The 15522-nt window shown below is 37.6% G+C and overlaps 1 pseudogene across 1 annotated transcript in view; it reads right to left on the bottom strand.

The window, feature by feature from the left end:
- Positions 1–2465: 2465 nt before the first annotated feature.
- Positions 2466–15522, bottom strand: part of LOC149775394 (uncharacterized) — a 32575-nt pseudogene continuing 19518 nt past the window's right edge. Inside the window, exon 4 of the transcript XR_016416499.1 lies at positions 2466–4168. The product of XR_016416499.1 is annotated as an uncharacterized LOC149775394 (transcript). The remainder of the gene's footprint in view (positions 4169–15522) is intronic.

Below are 15522 nucleotides of genomic sequence, written 5' to 3'. Positions count from 1 at the left end.
AAGGTTGTTGTTATTGTTGTTGTTGTTGTTTTTGTTGTATAGTTTAACCCAATTTTTAGCACAAGATACGTCATACATGGCGGCCAGTATAAATGATAGAGGAAAAACCCGGGAAAACCACGGAAAGAACGACCAACCCACGAGAAGCTACTGGCCAGCTTTCTCACATACCCACATTGGCCGAGACTTAGATTCGAAACCACGCAGCTAGAGGTGAGATGGCAGTGCTCCGTAACGGAGAGCCAGGATAAAGTGCAAAATATCATGCAGGATTTTAGGGAGGGTCGAATTTAGTACGTCGACTGCGTCAGATGGTATGAATAGTGCAGCTAATGGTTCAAGAGTTGCAGAAATAGCTATAGGATTTATCATCCATTTGATTGGTAAGGATTTAAGCGCTGATAGGCTTCACAGCGTAATTTCTTTTAAGGAAAATTAACGCACAATTAAGATTGAAACACATCTAGATTATAATATCTGCAAGATATAAATTAAACAGTACTGATAATAAGATGAGCACGGTATAAATCGATAATGAAGTAAGTCTTGAGATAGTGAATATGGTAGTTAACGTGTACAGCAGGCTCAAGTATATACAGAGTGCAATAAGGAAGAAAGTTAGCAGTACAGAAAACCACGATTCTCAAAAGTTGAGAATAAGAACCGGAGAAATAAGTTTTAATGTAGCTTAGCTTGCATCAAACAGGTATTCAACATAGGTAGCAACAATGTAGATAACAACAGTAGAATATATAGAGTGAACAAAAAATTAGTTATTCTATACTTTTGGTACGGTGATTTAGAATAGACTGCATGCAAAGACAATTTATCTTCACAGTCTAACTGACAACAAAAATGTAAATCAATAGACCATGAGAAAAAAAAATGCATTTTATTGATGGTTATTATAGTATTTTTTTCATTGAGCAAATCCAGCAACATATTTTATTACATCAACGATAACACTGATAAAAATTGTTTAAATTCTAGTTGGTTTTGCTTTCAAATGAACATTAGGAAATGAATAACTACTGATAGTTTCAATAAAAAGGCAGCGATATTAAGTACGTAAAACACAACTCAAACTTTCTCGTAAACAGTAGCAATAATTACACAGCGTACATAACCAACGTTTACTCTTAATTGGTAGAATTCAATAATCATAGCTCTATAAAGACGTTTACTGAAACTGTACAGATATCGGCTTTTGAAATCTAACAATTTACATCTTATATTTTACCAGATCAAAATATGCCAAAACGTAATCTAAAGACTTTTTGTGTGTTTTAAATGTTTATTTGTTGATTTACTTCATACAATGTAAATAGACCTAACAGTAATTTCAAAGAGGCAGCGTTAACAGATTAAACATCATCATTGAGGACGAAGGTTGAAAAGTAAGAGATTACAACAGTATGCCTCGAACATGTGTTTTCCTAATTTCACACAAAATAAAAAGAAACTGGAACGATTTCTTCAAAATGTCCGGACAGATGTAGTTTAAACTACGGAGGGATAAGAAGATAAAAGGATACATCAGAGAAATAAATAAATAAATAAATTTAAACGAATCTACCACAGTATCACAATTTGCTGATTTCAAATTATATACAACATTTTTTTTGTACAGACTAATGTCACAAAAATAAAGAAATTGGGTATGAGCTCCGACATTTTATGCTTGCACATCACATCGGCATATAATGTGAACAGTTTACTTTGATTATTCATAAACAAAGTAATTTTTATATACAATATTTCACAAATATAACAATCACTGCAGTAAATTAGAATCTGATACATGTCATATTGAGGTCAACAGTATTTTAAGTGTAGGTATAGTAGGTAACTATTTTGTTTTGCCATTTTGCTATAACTCTATATAAATATAGCAAATTTCATTAAAGCTATCATTGCTAATTTTACAATGTGCGGAAGTGAGATGACTTTAACGTCTGGTAAAACCTGATCATGTCGCTTGAAATTAATATAGAAACCTTTATCAGAACCGAATTCATTTTAAAAGAGATAGAGTGAAATGATAACAAAACCTGTAAACATACAAAGAATTATGCTTTAAAGGTTATAAGGAAATTGCCAGACGATCACTTGTGAGTTTAACGAGAACATAGGAAAGATACTCGGCTAACAGAGAGAGAGACAGATGTTGAATAAATTCGATGTCTGATCTGTGTTCTTCATATGACAATACTGTTTTAGTAAGCAAATACAACTTAATTCATTGTAGTAAATTTTGATGCACGGGCTTATTTAGAGCAAGTTTTCTCACACATACTGCACCTTGTTACAAACTGGAATTGACCTGACCGGACTCTATTTCTCTATTTGGTATTTCTTTAATGTCATATATATATATATATATATATATATATATATATATATATATATATATATATATATATATATATATATATATATATATATATATATATATATATATATATATATATATATATTAGTATATTAGAGAATTTTAATTCGTACTCTGCGGAGATTCGAACCGGGGGTAAACAGCACCCATTGCCTTATCTGCACACACGAGCTCATGACAAAGCACACAACATCAAAAAGTGATGTTACTCAATCGGTGTTATATGCATATATATAAACCCAACATAAATTCAAAAATATGCACGTTTTAGAGCAGAACTATATTGATTAATAATCAATTAAAACTTGGTTATCGGGTAAGTTTTACACACATCAATCTAACATTTATATTTATTTATAAAAAAAAATGAAAAATAGAGAAATCATTACAAAAAACAAACAAAGAGGCTGTTGATACCAAACAATGGGCAAATATTGGTTAATTAAAAAATCACGGACCTATAGAGAGAAGATTACAAAACAATAGACTAATAGTGTGTTTTTTACAATGCAACGGACAAATAGTCAGTGAATTACAAAACAAGGGATAATTATACAGTTGATCACAAAACAATGGACATATAAGAGTTGGTTACAAAACAACGGATAAATAAGCAGCTGATTACAAAACAATGGACAATAGGAGTTGTTTACAAAACAACGGACAAACAGAGTTAATTTCAAAACAATTGACAAATAGGAGCTGGTTATAAAATTAATCGACAAATATGAAATGGTTACAAAACAGCGGACAAAGAGGAAGTTAATTACGAAACTGTGGACAAGGATTGTGTTGTTAAAACACAATGAACAAATGGTGAGTTGATTGCAAAATAACTGACATATATGGAGTTGGTAACAAAACAAAGGACAAAATAGGTAGTTGATTACATAACAGTAGACAAATAGATAGTTGATTACGATAAAATGTTTGGTGATAATCCAAAAACTTTTTAAGGATGTAGACTGTCAGCTTGTCAAAGACATATAATGCACGCTTGAATACACAATCTATCAGGAAAACGAACAATACAATTTTAGTTTAATAACGCTGTCGCGTGATAATCAAGTATACTGTGTTCTTACCTTGCCCCAACAATATTCACAGTACCAGGTACGCTAGAACTGTACTGATGAAAGAGTTTTTTTTTTCCTCACATTTTTATTTTCGTAAAGAAAACCTTTCTAAATATTTGTATATTTTGTGTAACGGAGGACTATTCTTCTGTGACATGCAGACACTAAATTCCATACACTAGTATCAACATTTACAAAAATCAATCAACTTCACGTTTTGATAACAGTGCTAAAAGCAACGATTCCTTTCTAACAATATGACAGACATTTTAGGCAAAAAGGACATAATCGGATCTTCATGTATAATAAAAATGGTTGACATAAACTATGTACATTATTCATATCATCTGACTGCTCTTGTTTCACTTTCGTTGAAAAACTATGATTGACACATGCTTTCAACCAATCATAATTGTCAGTGCTAGCATCTGTTACCGGTAAACAAAACACTTTTCCTTCAGTTTTTTAAAACATCTGAACATCACTAACTGGGACGCAGATTATGTGCATAGTTGAGCACCGATTAAGAGAGCGACATAGACGATAATGAAACCAAGGAATATCCAGTCTATGGTAACCATCGCAAAGGCGAACGTCAGGACTACTTCATTGCAGGACTTGCAATTCGTGGCATTGGCCGCACATGGAACGTATCCCTCCGTCTTCATCATACCCCAAGTAGGATATACCCAGACACTTCCTGTAAAGAATCCGAAAATTTCAAAAGTACTTAAACACTAATGCCCATGACTGGAATCTAAGCGCAACACCTAACCGGATAGAAGGAAAGACAGACAAGGGTAACACTACATGCCAAAGCCACCTTAGTTAAGGGCATGCAAACATATGTAATCACTGCATCGACAAATTCATGGGGGAAAGGCAGTTTAATAATGGTTTAGTTAGTAAAATAATTGCACTCAGGCGATAAGAAATACCGGTAGTACAATTTGCTCAAGGCGTATTTGTCAGAGTTGCAGATTAACAGATTAGGTCTATTTCATACAATCAGCAAGAAACACTGTTCCCAAATAGGGTTAAAAAGGAATGCTGTTCTGTTGCTTAATATTACCATAATAATTCAACAACTTATTTCCATAGTACAATATTTAGTATTTCTTGCTCCAGTGAATTAAATGTACATTTTTCTATAAAATATACAAGACATAATATGTCAACAAATTGAAAATGAGGGCTGAATATGAAACTAGTTCCAATATCAATAACATATCTTATTAATTGGAGCACACTCCAAAACTTACATGAAATTCACGAAATCCATGTGTGAGGCATATATATATATATATATATATATATATATATATATATATATATATATATATATATATATATATATATATACGGAAACCCTGGAAACCCCCCCCCCCCCATCTAGGCCCTGTATATATAATGGAACTATAATTAGACTTGACTCATAATAATTGCATGTAAGGCCTGACTATATCTTTTTATATAAAAAAAACTCTTGTTACATTCGGTTCGGTTCAGTAGCTTTACATTAGCTGTCAGCGACAAGTGAACTGAAGAAACATAACACACTTTCAAAATCCACCGAAATTCAGTTTTAACTCGCAGTGCCTTTTCTATTTTCAGTACTTTAGGCAACATTTCATTACGAATAATTAACTGTCACAGTATCTGATCAACTTTTTTTCACGATGATGTCATTGTCGTAACTTGGTCACGTGTATTCTTTAATTTGCATATGATCAGAACAAAGCGTGATGATTATTTAAAGGGATCTATATCTCAAAGAAAATTTATCTTTTGGAAACATTTGAAAGAAAATGATTACATACCATAGTTGCATGAAATATTCAAGCGAAATAATATTGCATTATTAAGAGAAACCTGGATTTTATAATTACACAAATAAATTATTTATTTCCACTTCATGAAACTTTTCAGAACAAAATATGTGCAAAACGGATTGGGGGGTGATTTACTTATTCGTATTATACAAACAATCAATTAAAGATGGTTTAGAATTTTTTTTATAGTGATTCTGGGTATATAATTTGTATAAAATGTAAATAAATGTTTTCACTATAGATACAGATGTATAATTATGTTCATTTTATTTAACATCATGGGAATCAAGTCAGGACCTGACTGATTTGCAATTAAACCATGGGGAATGAAAAATATTGAACGAGTTTATAATGTACTGTCCAACAGGGTTGTTGTTTTTTTTCACTGCCTTATTTATATGTTATATTTATAGTCATATTTTGCCAGTTATGACCAGAATGTTCTATCATACCTCACAGTATAATTACGTTACTTGCTTTAATAGGGAATGTCTTTGCTCGTGTTTTGAATAAAAAAATAGTGAGAAGATGTTCTTTTTACTGAGTCTCAAGTTAGATTCAAGACAAGATGTGTACTATTGATACATTTAACAGGTTAATTACACATTTAATTAAATCAGTTAGAAGGTTATTTGGTGCATTTATTGATTTTAAGAATGCATTCGATTATATTGTGGAAATTCTTATGGTATCAGCTTGATAACATTGTAGGTAGACCTTTCAATACAATGGAATCTATGTGCACTACCGTGGGTTGGATACGATGAAATCCACGTACATTACTGTGGGTTGAATACACTAGGACACTACTGTGTGTTGAGTACAATCAAATCTATTGTATGAATACAATGAAATCTATGTACACTCCTGTTGGTTGGACACGATGAATTCCACGTACACTACTGTGGGTTGATTATAACGAAATTTATGTACACCACTGTGCGTTGAATACAATGAAATATATGTACACTACTGTGGGTTGCAAAGTTAAAAACAGTAATCATCTTACCAATTTATTTTTAAAACTGTTGTACGACAAAGGTAGTGTTTATATTCCATGTTTATTAGCGATGTAGACAAAATTGAACGATGAAAGCAGAACGTTTATTCAAATAGATCTGATTGGATTGTTATTGATATACTCAAGAAATTCGTGATATTGTCGACTGAAGATGCTGTAATTTTCAATAATTAGTGGTGATTTACAAAAGGGATTAGATGCATTCAAACACTGTTTAAAATGGAGACTAATAATAAATACATTTAAGACCAAAGTGGAGATTTTTTGAATGTCGATAGAGTTGAAAATAACAAAAATGTTAATTATGGTGTCACTGAAATTGAAATACTTATAAATATGTATGTTTGTAATTATTTTCACGACTGGTAGCTCATTAACAGAAGCTAAAATCTGTCGTGAGAAGGAAAAGCAATGAAATGTTTGCTTACATTAGATAAGCACTGTAGAATCCCTCTGGTATACTGACAAACAGTGTTATCAATTTGATTAGACATTTTTATTGCTCTGGTTCATAAGGTGCAGATGTGTGGGGAATTGCGCGAGGCAGTGTTATTGAAAGATTACGTTGGTTTATTAAATAGTTTAGGTGTTAAACAGTTAATGCAGACTGACCTTGTGAATAGTGAAATGAACAACAATACACAGGTTATTTAGGATTATTAAATAGTGGTTGTATTTTAAAACAACCGTAGGAAATATACACAATTTGTGTACTGTATTTTATAAAACATTTTTATAAAATACCAAATAAAATGTCATTAGAGTAATAATAAAAGAACTCTTACAAATTATTGCACTAAGACCTATGATTCCTACAAAGTATAGGTAGTGTTGATGTCTAAATACAAGAATTACAGCAATGCTTAAAAGATAGCTTTGTTCAAAACTGGAATTGCAAGCTTGAATCTTGAATCAGATCAAGGATATATATTCACCTTGCAAATCACTGCTTATATAAAAATAATCTTATTTTTTTTTGGTAAACGTTTTAGGATAGCACTAACTAAACTGTGCAAATAATCCAATAGACTCCATATGGAAACTTGTGGATGGGTTAAGCCGCAAGAGGTATCATATTAAAATAAAAAATGTAGTTTTAAAATGCAGTAGAGGGCAAATGTTATTTTGCCTTACAATATCAGTGTTACACGGAATATACGCAGTAATACGTATATTCCTAAATATTATTCGAGGCTTCCTAAAAGAGCGAAGGCTATTGATCCACTTTTCAGATATAATCCTAAAAAAATAAAATCTATAAGAAATAATTTTTTTTTAACTTCACAGTGAATGTCTGAAGACTGCACTATATTGTATCAACGAATTTATTAAACAATTTATTGAACATTTAACTAAAAGTAAACTTTATCAACTGCTCTCAATCAACTATTATAAAAGATCATAATTATATATTCTTACATTTCTTTGCTTTAACTGTTTCAGTTGCTCATATCTAACTCGCTTTTTCCTTTCTAAAATCTGATTAGAATTTGTCTTTCGTTTTTTGTGCTTTCTCCGTATTGCTTTTTTCTTAGTTCGTTCGTTGTTATTGCCATTAATTGAAATCTCATAATGCTTCATATTTGGAAGCATACATATAAAGTTTCGATTATGATTCGATTCATACTATTACATATTCAATTAAGCTGTCATTTGAAGATACTGATTTATATTGTATATTGTTTAAAAGTGCCTGCCGTTAATTTATTTTGTTATTAATTAGTATTGTATATTTATTTGATTGCATAAAGATAATGGGTCAAGATGCAGTGCATATTCTTAGTATGATAAGAGTAGTTAAGTGGGGCACATTAGGGACAATGGGACTTAGCATTAAAAAGACCCCTGGGTCAGATTAGGGACAATGGAAATTTAACATGGAGAGAAATCGTGGGTCACTTTAGGGACAATGGGAATTTAACATAGAGTTTGGGTCTGTCTAGGGACAAGGGAAATTAACATGGGGAATAGAGTTTGGGCTTTTGGGATTTTTTTTTTTTTTTTTTAAATTTTTTTAAATTTAAATTTAAATTTAAATTTAAATTTTAAAAAAAGGGGTAGGCAATGGAAAGGCTATCTCTTTTCGAGAAATATGGCTGGCCCTGAAAAGGGCCTTTGGGTTTATGTTAATGTATTCATTAACATAAATGGTACCGCATTGGTCTTCTTCTTGTCCTTAGGCTACGTCTCACTGTTGGTCCGTAAATCAGCACTCTTTTCAGGCATCCTTGTCTTTCTACGTAGATCCTACGTATCCACAGGCTGGTGTTTGTCCTGTGGACAACGGTCCACTTGGATCGGACATACATGGGTATGTCCGTCCGGAACATCATGGAAGACACAAGCGTAGAAGATTGCACATCGGTCCACATCTTGAAGCAACGAGAACAAGTGAATCAATGCACTGAACTGCGCTTATTTATAGGTAGAGGCAGGATTGAAACGGATTGAGTTCATTCACCAATCCAAACACGCGTTACAAAATTCAGTCAGCCCGCATCCAATCCGAAGAGAGTAGTCTGTGACGTCAGTTGGTCTATATAGATTCGCTAGCGCTTGTGTGCAGTCAATCTATGCGACAGTGATTCAACATGACGGAAACTCAGAAAACGGTCCATTGGGGTGCACCAGCAGGGGAGACTGCCCAAGGGAACCCGGACTTACTTTCAGAAGAGGTACATTGGGATTTTGTGGATTTTCTTACCTCGCAAGAATTTGTTCCGGAACCTTCGTTACCTTCTTCATTACCGCAAGTGGAGAATTTTAGACAGAGACAGAAAGAAGAATTGGAGAAATTTATGCAACGACAAAAGGAAGCGGAACAAGCTTTTCTCCTACAGCAACAGCAACAAGAAGAGGTAAGAAAAAAACAACAGCAACAACAGCAAGAAGAAGTAGCAGCAAAGAAACAAGAGGGTGAAAATCAAACGGCTACGGTACTGTTGGACATTTTAGCGGAGTTAAGAAGTCTGAAACAAATGTATCAGACTTCTTTATCACGACCGAAGAGAATACGACCTTCCCGAGCTAAACACGCCAACCCTGTGACTAAGCCTGTCGTACCACCCTTAGTGATTTCAACCCAATCATCAGAAGTAGGCCTTGGCCGTGGCAAAGGCTTAAGGCAGTTAAAGTTGATTGGTTAAACTCACCCCTACACCAAAATAAAAAGGCCCTTTTCAGGGCCACCCACATTTCTCGAAAAGAAATACAATTTCAATTTGCCAATAACTCAAAAATAAACCCCACCCATTTTACCCTTATAGTACGTGTCTGTGTATGAGTGCGTGAGTGTAGCTTCTTATTTTAAAATCAAAACTCAAAGACACTTACCTTATATCATTCATGTATTCTTTTATCCATTTTTTACAATCCAATTCACAATTCACCACAGAACACTTTAATTAAAAGTTCATTGACTTCTTCTTTCTCCTTGTTTAGTCTCTCTGTTTTTTGAATTTCTTCACCGTTTTTTCCTCATTTTCTTCCCTTCTTCTTTTCTTCTCCTGTTTCTTTGCTTCTTTTAAATAGAATTGTCTTCTTTCTTCCTCTTCTTCCTCTGAAGAATCCCTCTCTTCTTTCGAAGAATCCCTCTCTTCTTCCGAAGAATCCCTCTCTTCTTCTGAAGAATCCTTCTTTTCTTCTGACTCCTCTTGTTTCTTTTTTGGGCAATCTGGAGACCAATGTCCTTTTTCTTTACAATAATAACAGGTATCTTGACTTTTGTCTTTTTTAGCCCCTGTTTTTTTTCTTTTTTGACGGTCTGGACACTCTGAAGACCAATGCCCTTTCTTCTGACAGATATAGCAAGTATCCTGACTCTTATCTCGAAAGGAAGGAGAGTAGTCCGTCGGCTGGTCTGAAGAGAATTTTCTAATGACCCCTCGCAAAGCTCTGACGAAACGTTCCATCTGGGTAGTCTCTTCCATCGTTCTCCTCGGTTTGAGAGTGAAATGAATAGTGAAAGGACAAGACACAAACTTTTTATATACGCTGGTTTGCCATGACTATAAATTAGTCTATGGTGTTTGAACTTGAGTCATTTGACGTTTTGCACTCAAGATGAAACGATCCCATTCATTCGAGAAGAAAGAAGAAGAAGAAAGTAAGAGGCAGAAACGTGATCTATCGCCTCGTACCAGGGCCGAAATCTTGGCACAAATTCATGCCAGTGATTTTGAAGAGGACATGAGTGAACCAGAATCCGAACCCTCTAAACCAAGTTCACCACCCTTAGTCAACCCTGAAAAGTACTATTCCATTCGAGAGACGGAAAAGCGCTCCTCTAGAAAATTTAGAACCACGGCTTACACCTACACGGTGAAGTTTAAAGATTTCAAGGCCGACGTACCCTTGGAGAAAGCAGAAGTGTTTATCACCGAGATGTGGGATTCTTTGCTCACCGCACTCAAGCGACAATGTCAACCCAAAGAAGACGATCGCTTGACACTATCCATAGATCACGACGGTTTGAAATCCCCTGTTTGGATCGAGTTTAGCAGACCCGCAGAACTAACCCCTTCCAAAGTCATGGACAAGATTCAACACGTACAACAATCTAATGACCAGTTTGACATCACCGATGGTAAAGCCACACTGAAAATGGCTCACGTCTCTCTTCCTCAAGGGACAGGACGCAAAAAGGTCCTACTGGTGAACGACCTTCGCAACACCAAAAAGAGTCTCGTCCGAATTAACAACCCTCAAGACCAGATGTGCTTAGCCCGTGCCATCGTGGTGGGACGAACCTATGCCAACAAGAACGACACGGTAGAATGGAAAAGAACCTGGGAGAACATTCGAAAATCGAACCGAACCAAACAACGAAACGAAGCAGAACTCCTGTTGCAACAAGCTGGCCTGTCCAAAGACACACCCTGTGGCATTCCTGAGATGCAAAAATTGCAAGATGCCCTAGCTCCACGCTACACCTTGAAAGTGCACCCTCAAGAAATGCGCGGGTCACTGTTGTTTCGAGGCCAGGATTTTAAGGACGGAAAATACATTCACCTTTATTATCACGATGACCATTTCGATACCATTACCACTATCACCGGATTCCTGGGATACAGTTATTATTGTGAGAAATGTGATTATGGTTATAACAATCGAGAGCAACACAAGAATTGTGGATTGAAATGCCCAGGATGTTTGGCCTCTCCACCCTGTCTGAGCGAAGAACCAGTGCCTTGTTCGACTTGTCTGCGCACGTTTGTCAGCCCTGCCTGTTACCAGCAACATTTGAAAACACAAGGTTCACAGAAGAAATGTGCTTGTCAACTCCTGAGATTGTGCCCTACGTGTGGACAAGGCATACTTACCAACAATGCCAAGGCACACGTATGTCGAGGAAAGAAAAATGTCACATTTGTCACCACATCGTGGACTTGGAACACGAATGTTACGTGCAAAAATACCAACCCGCACCAGAGAAAGAGGACGGTCACAAGAAGAAAGGCAATTTCATCTTTTTCGATTTCGAATGCATGCAAGAGACTGGCATTCACATTCCTAATTTCTGCGTGGCTCATCGAGCGTGAGAAATGTGCATTCAAGAACCTATCTTCAGTCATTGCCCTCACTGCAGCAAGATTCCTGGAGGGCGTGAAAAAATCTTTCGGGGACCGAACACGTTAGCCGATTTTGCCCAATGGGTCTTAAACCCCATCGACAAGACGTGGAGCCAAGAGGACATCGAACGTTACGGAGATTGTCATCGTCATGCCACGGTGATGGCTCAGAATTTCTCCGGATACGATGGACAGTTTCTTTTGAGGTACTATACGGAACATGGCACCGAACGTCCTAAAGTGATTTTGAACGGAGCCAAAATCATTTTCATGCAAGTGGGACAAGTGCAGTTTAAAGATTCAATGAGTTACCTGGTCATGCCTTTGAGTCGAATGCCTAAAACGTTTGGAATGACAGAAATGGCTAAAGGGTACTTTCCACACTTTTTCAATACGGAAGCCAATCAACATGCCGTTCTACCCCATTTGCCTGAGGCTCACTATTACGATCCCGACAACATGCGTACCGAACAACGAGAAGCTTTCTACGCTTGGTACCAGGCTCATGCCTCTGACCCCTTCGACATTCAGGAAGAAATGCTAAAGTATTGTCGTTCCGACGTGGACATTTTACGGCGTTGCTGTGGAAAATTTCGAGAACTGTTCATGGAACACGGAGGGGTCGATCCTTTGAAAGAAGCTTGCACCATTGCCAAAGCGTGTTCCTTAGTGTACCGCCAACGATTCATGCCTGAAAACACCGTGGCTGTCATCAGTCCTCAAACGACCCACTATGTCAAACGTCAATACTCGGTCAAAGCCCTACGTTGGTTACATTACTTGTGCGACAAGGAAGACAAATGGATTCAGCATGCCCGCAACGGAGGAGGCGAAAAGACCATCGGAACGTATTCGGTCGATGGCTGGGACTTAGAAAACCCCAAGATCGTGTACGAGTTTAACGGTTGCTTATTTCACGGATGTCCCGTCTGCTACCCTGACCGTGACACTAAAAATCAGTTTTTGCAACGAACCATGGAAGACTTGTACCAGGACACTTGTCAGCGACGCCTAAAGTTAGAACAGCAAGGATACCAAGTGGTGGAAATGTGGGAACACGAGTACGATCACCGTTTGAAAACCGATCCCGAGTTTAAACGCCTCGTGGAAAGTTACCAGTTCATGGACCCGCTGAACCCGAGGGATAGTTTGTACGGAGGAAGGACCAATGCCACCTGTTTGCTGTACCAAGCCGACGAAGAGAAAGGAGAAGAAATCAAATACTTGGACGTGTGTTCGCTGTATCCCTACGTGTTCAAATATTGTCGCTTTCCTGTAGGGCACCCGCAATTGTTCACGGAACACATCGACCTGAAAAACATTCGACAATACGAAGGCTTGATCAAGTGTAAAGTTTTGCCTCCCACGAACCTATACCATCCCGTCTTACCTCACCATTGTCAAGGCAAACTGATGTTTCCCTTGTGCCGTACTTGTGCCGAAACGTGCAACCAGGACCAACCTTGCCATCACAGCCAGGAAGAACGTGCCTTGACGGGAACCTGGGTCAGCGTGGAATTGTTCAAAGCTCTGGACATGGGATACCAACTGTTAGAAGTGTACGAAATTTGCCACTTTCCCAAGACACAACAGTACCACAAGGGTGACCCTACTCAGAAAGGCATTTTCGCCGACTACGTGGATGCCTTTTTGAAACTGAAACAAGAAGCCAGCGGCTATCCTTCCTGGTGTCACACTCCCGAAGACCAAATACAATTCAAAGAGAAATACTATGCACAAGAAGGCATCTCTTTAGACCACATCGAGAAAAACGAAGGCAGGCGATCGTTTGCCAAAGTGATGTTAAATTGCTTGTGGGGTAAAATGGCACAACGACCGTGTTTACCCAAGACGGAATATTTGACAGAACCTTCCCGCTACTTCCAGATGATTCACGACAAAACCAAATACATGAAACACGTGGACGTCGTTCGAGAGGATTTGATCTTGGTCAATTACGAAGAAGATCTGGACTTTGTACAAGACGACCCTTTTGGAAATGTCATCATTGCGGCTTACGTGACAGCTCATGCTCGCTTAAAATTGTACGAAGCTTTAGAACTGTTAGAAGAACGCGTCCTGTACTTTGACACGGACAGTTGCATTTACATCCATCACCCGATTCAACAGCACCCTGACATCGAAGGAGACCGTTTAGGAGCCTGGACAGACGAGCATCCCGACGACAAGATTCTAAGTTTCGTCAGTGGTGGTCCCAAAAATTACGGCTACGAATACCGGGACAAACAAGGAGAAGTGCACACGACGTGCAAAGTGAAAGGACTGACTCTGAATCATCGTACCAGTCGAGTGGTCAACTTTGGGGTATTGAAAGAAGCCTTGCAATCGGGAGAGGATGGAAACTTTAAAGTGACCACCTATCAACCGAACAAGACTGTACGTTTACCCACTCACCACATCGTCAGTCGACCCTTGGAAAAAGTCTATCAAATTGTATACCAGAAGCGAGTGCGACTTCCCAATCACTTCACCTTACCGTACGGTCACGTCGGTATTGGTCTGTATATAAAAAGGAACCCTAGGCAAGATCGATAGTTCATTGTTCGTTGAAGTAACTTACCATGTCGTTGACGAAGAAGAAACCAGATTGGTTAGGAGTCAAATGTTGGACATCACCGAGACCAGGGTTTTGAGGCTTGGACACAAGAGGTGGCCCAGTATGCACGAGAGTTATTCAAGGAAAAAAGTTACTTTTCAACCTGTGTTAGTGACGGTGCCAGAAGAACCCGTCACCCAGGACAGGACTGTCGTGGACAGGCCTGAAAGACCCTTTCGGGAGGACACTTGTGTGACCTTACCCTACTATAGAACTGGTTAGAACTTTACCCAAAACATGTTGTACAGACACTTGTGTTTATTCCACGTTCATGGTTATCATGTGCCTTTTATTCTTGTACTTAAGCCTTTGGCTTTTATGTATTTTTGTCTTTCGTATTCATGTTTGAAAAAAACATTCAATAAACGTGTTCTGAAAAAGTATATAAACTCTTGTCTTGTTTGTTTTCGTGTCACAAGTGACATTTCTCATACCATGGCTACCTCTGCTGTCTCTGCTCCCTCTTTCTCTACTGTCAAAGTCATCGACGAACACTTAGATCGTGCCAGTTGGGAGGCTTTGTATCTTCGCCATCCCTTTAACATGCTCATTGCTGGACCTAGCGGTTCAGGCAAAACCGAATTCGTCAAACGTTTGATCGAACATAAACATCATTTGATCGATCGACCCCCTCAACGAATCGTGTGGTGTTACAAAGAGTGGCAATCGGCGTACAGCCTCTTGCGAGAAAGTCAAGGCGATTCTATCGTGTTTGTGGAAGGCATTCCTAAAGAAGACGATGGCATCGTCTCTGACTCCCGTCTAACCCATTTGGTCATTTTCGACGACATGTTAGGAGAAGACGAAGAAGAAATTAAACTGTGGTTCACGCGCAAAGGGCATCACCGTAATGCCAGTGTCGTTTACATCACCCAAAATTTGTTTCAACAAAGTAAAGCCCATCGCACCATCAGTCTCAATGCGCATTACGTGGTCTTGTTTAAAAGCCCTCGAATTAAATCGCAAGTGCAAGTCTTAGCCAAACAGTTAGGAACGCCTTGGCTGACTCAGGCG

This window comes from Sinohyriopsis cumingii, chromosome 19 (assembly GCF_028554795.1).
Source record: "Sinohyriopsis cumingii isolate HCF-2022 chromosome 19, ASM2855479v2, whole genome shotgun sequence".
Lineage (NCBI taxonomy): Eukaryota > Metazoa > Mollusca > Bivalvia > Unionida > Unionidae > Sinohyriopsis > Sinohyriopsis cumingii.
This window is presented reverse-complemented; position numbering and strand designations above follow the sequence as displayed.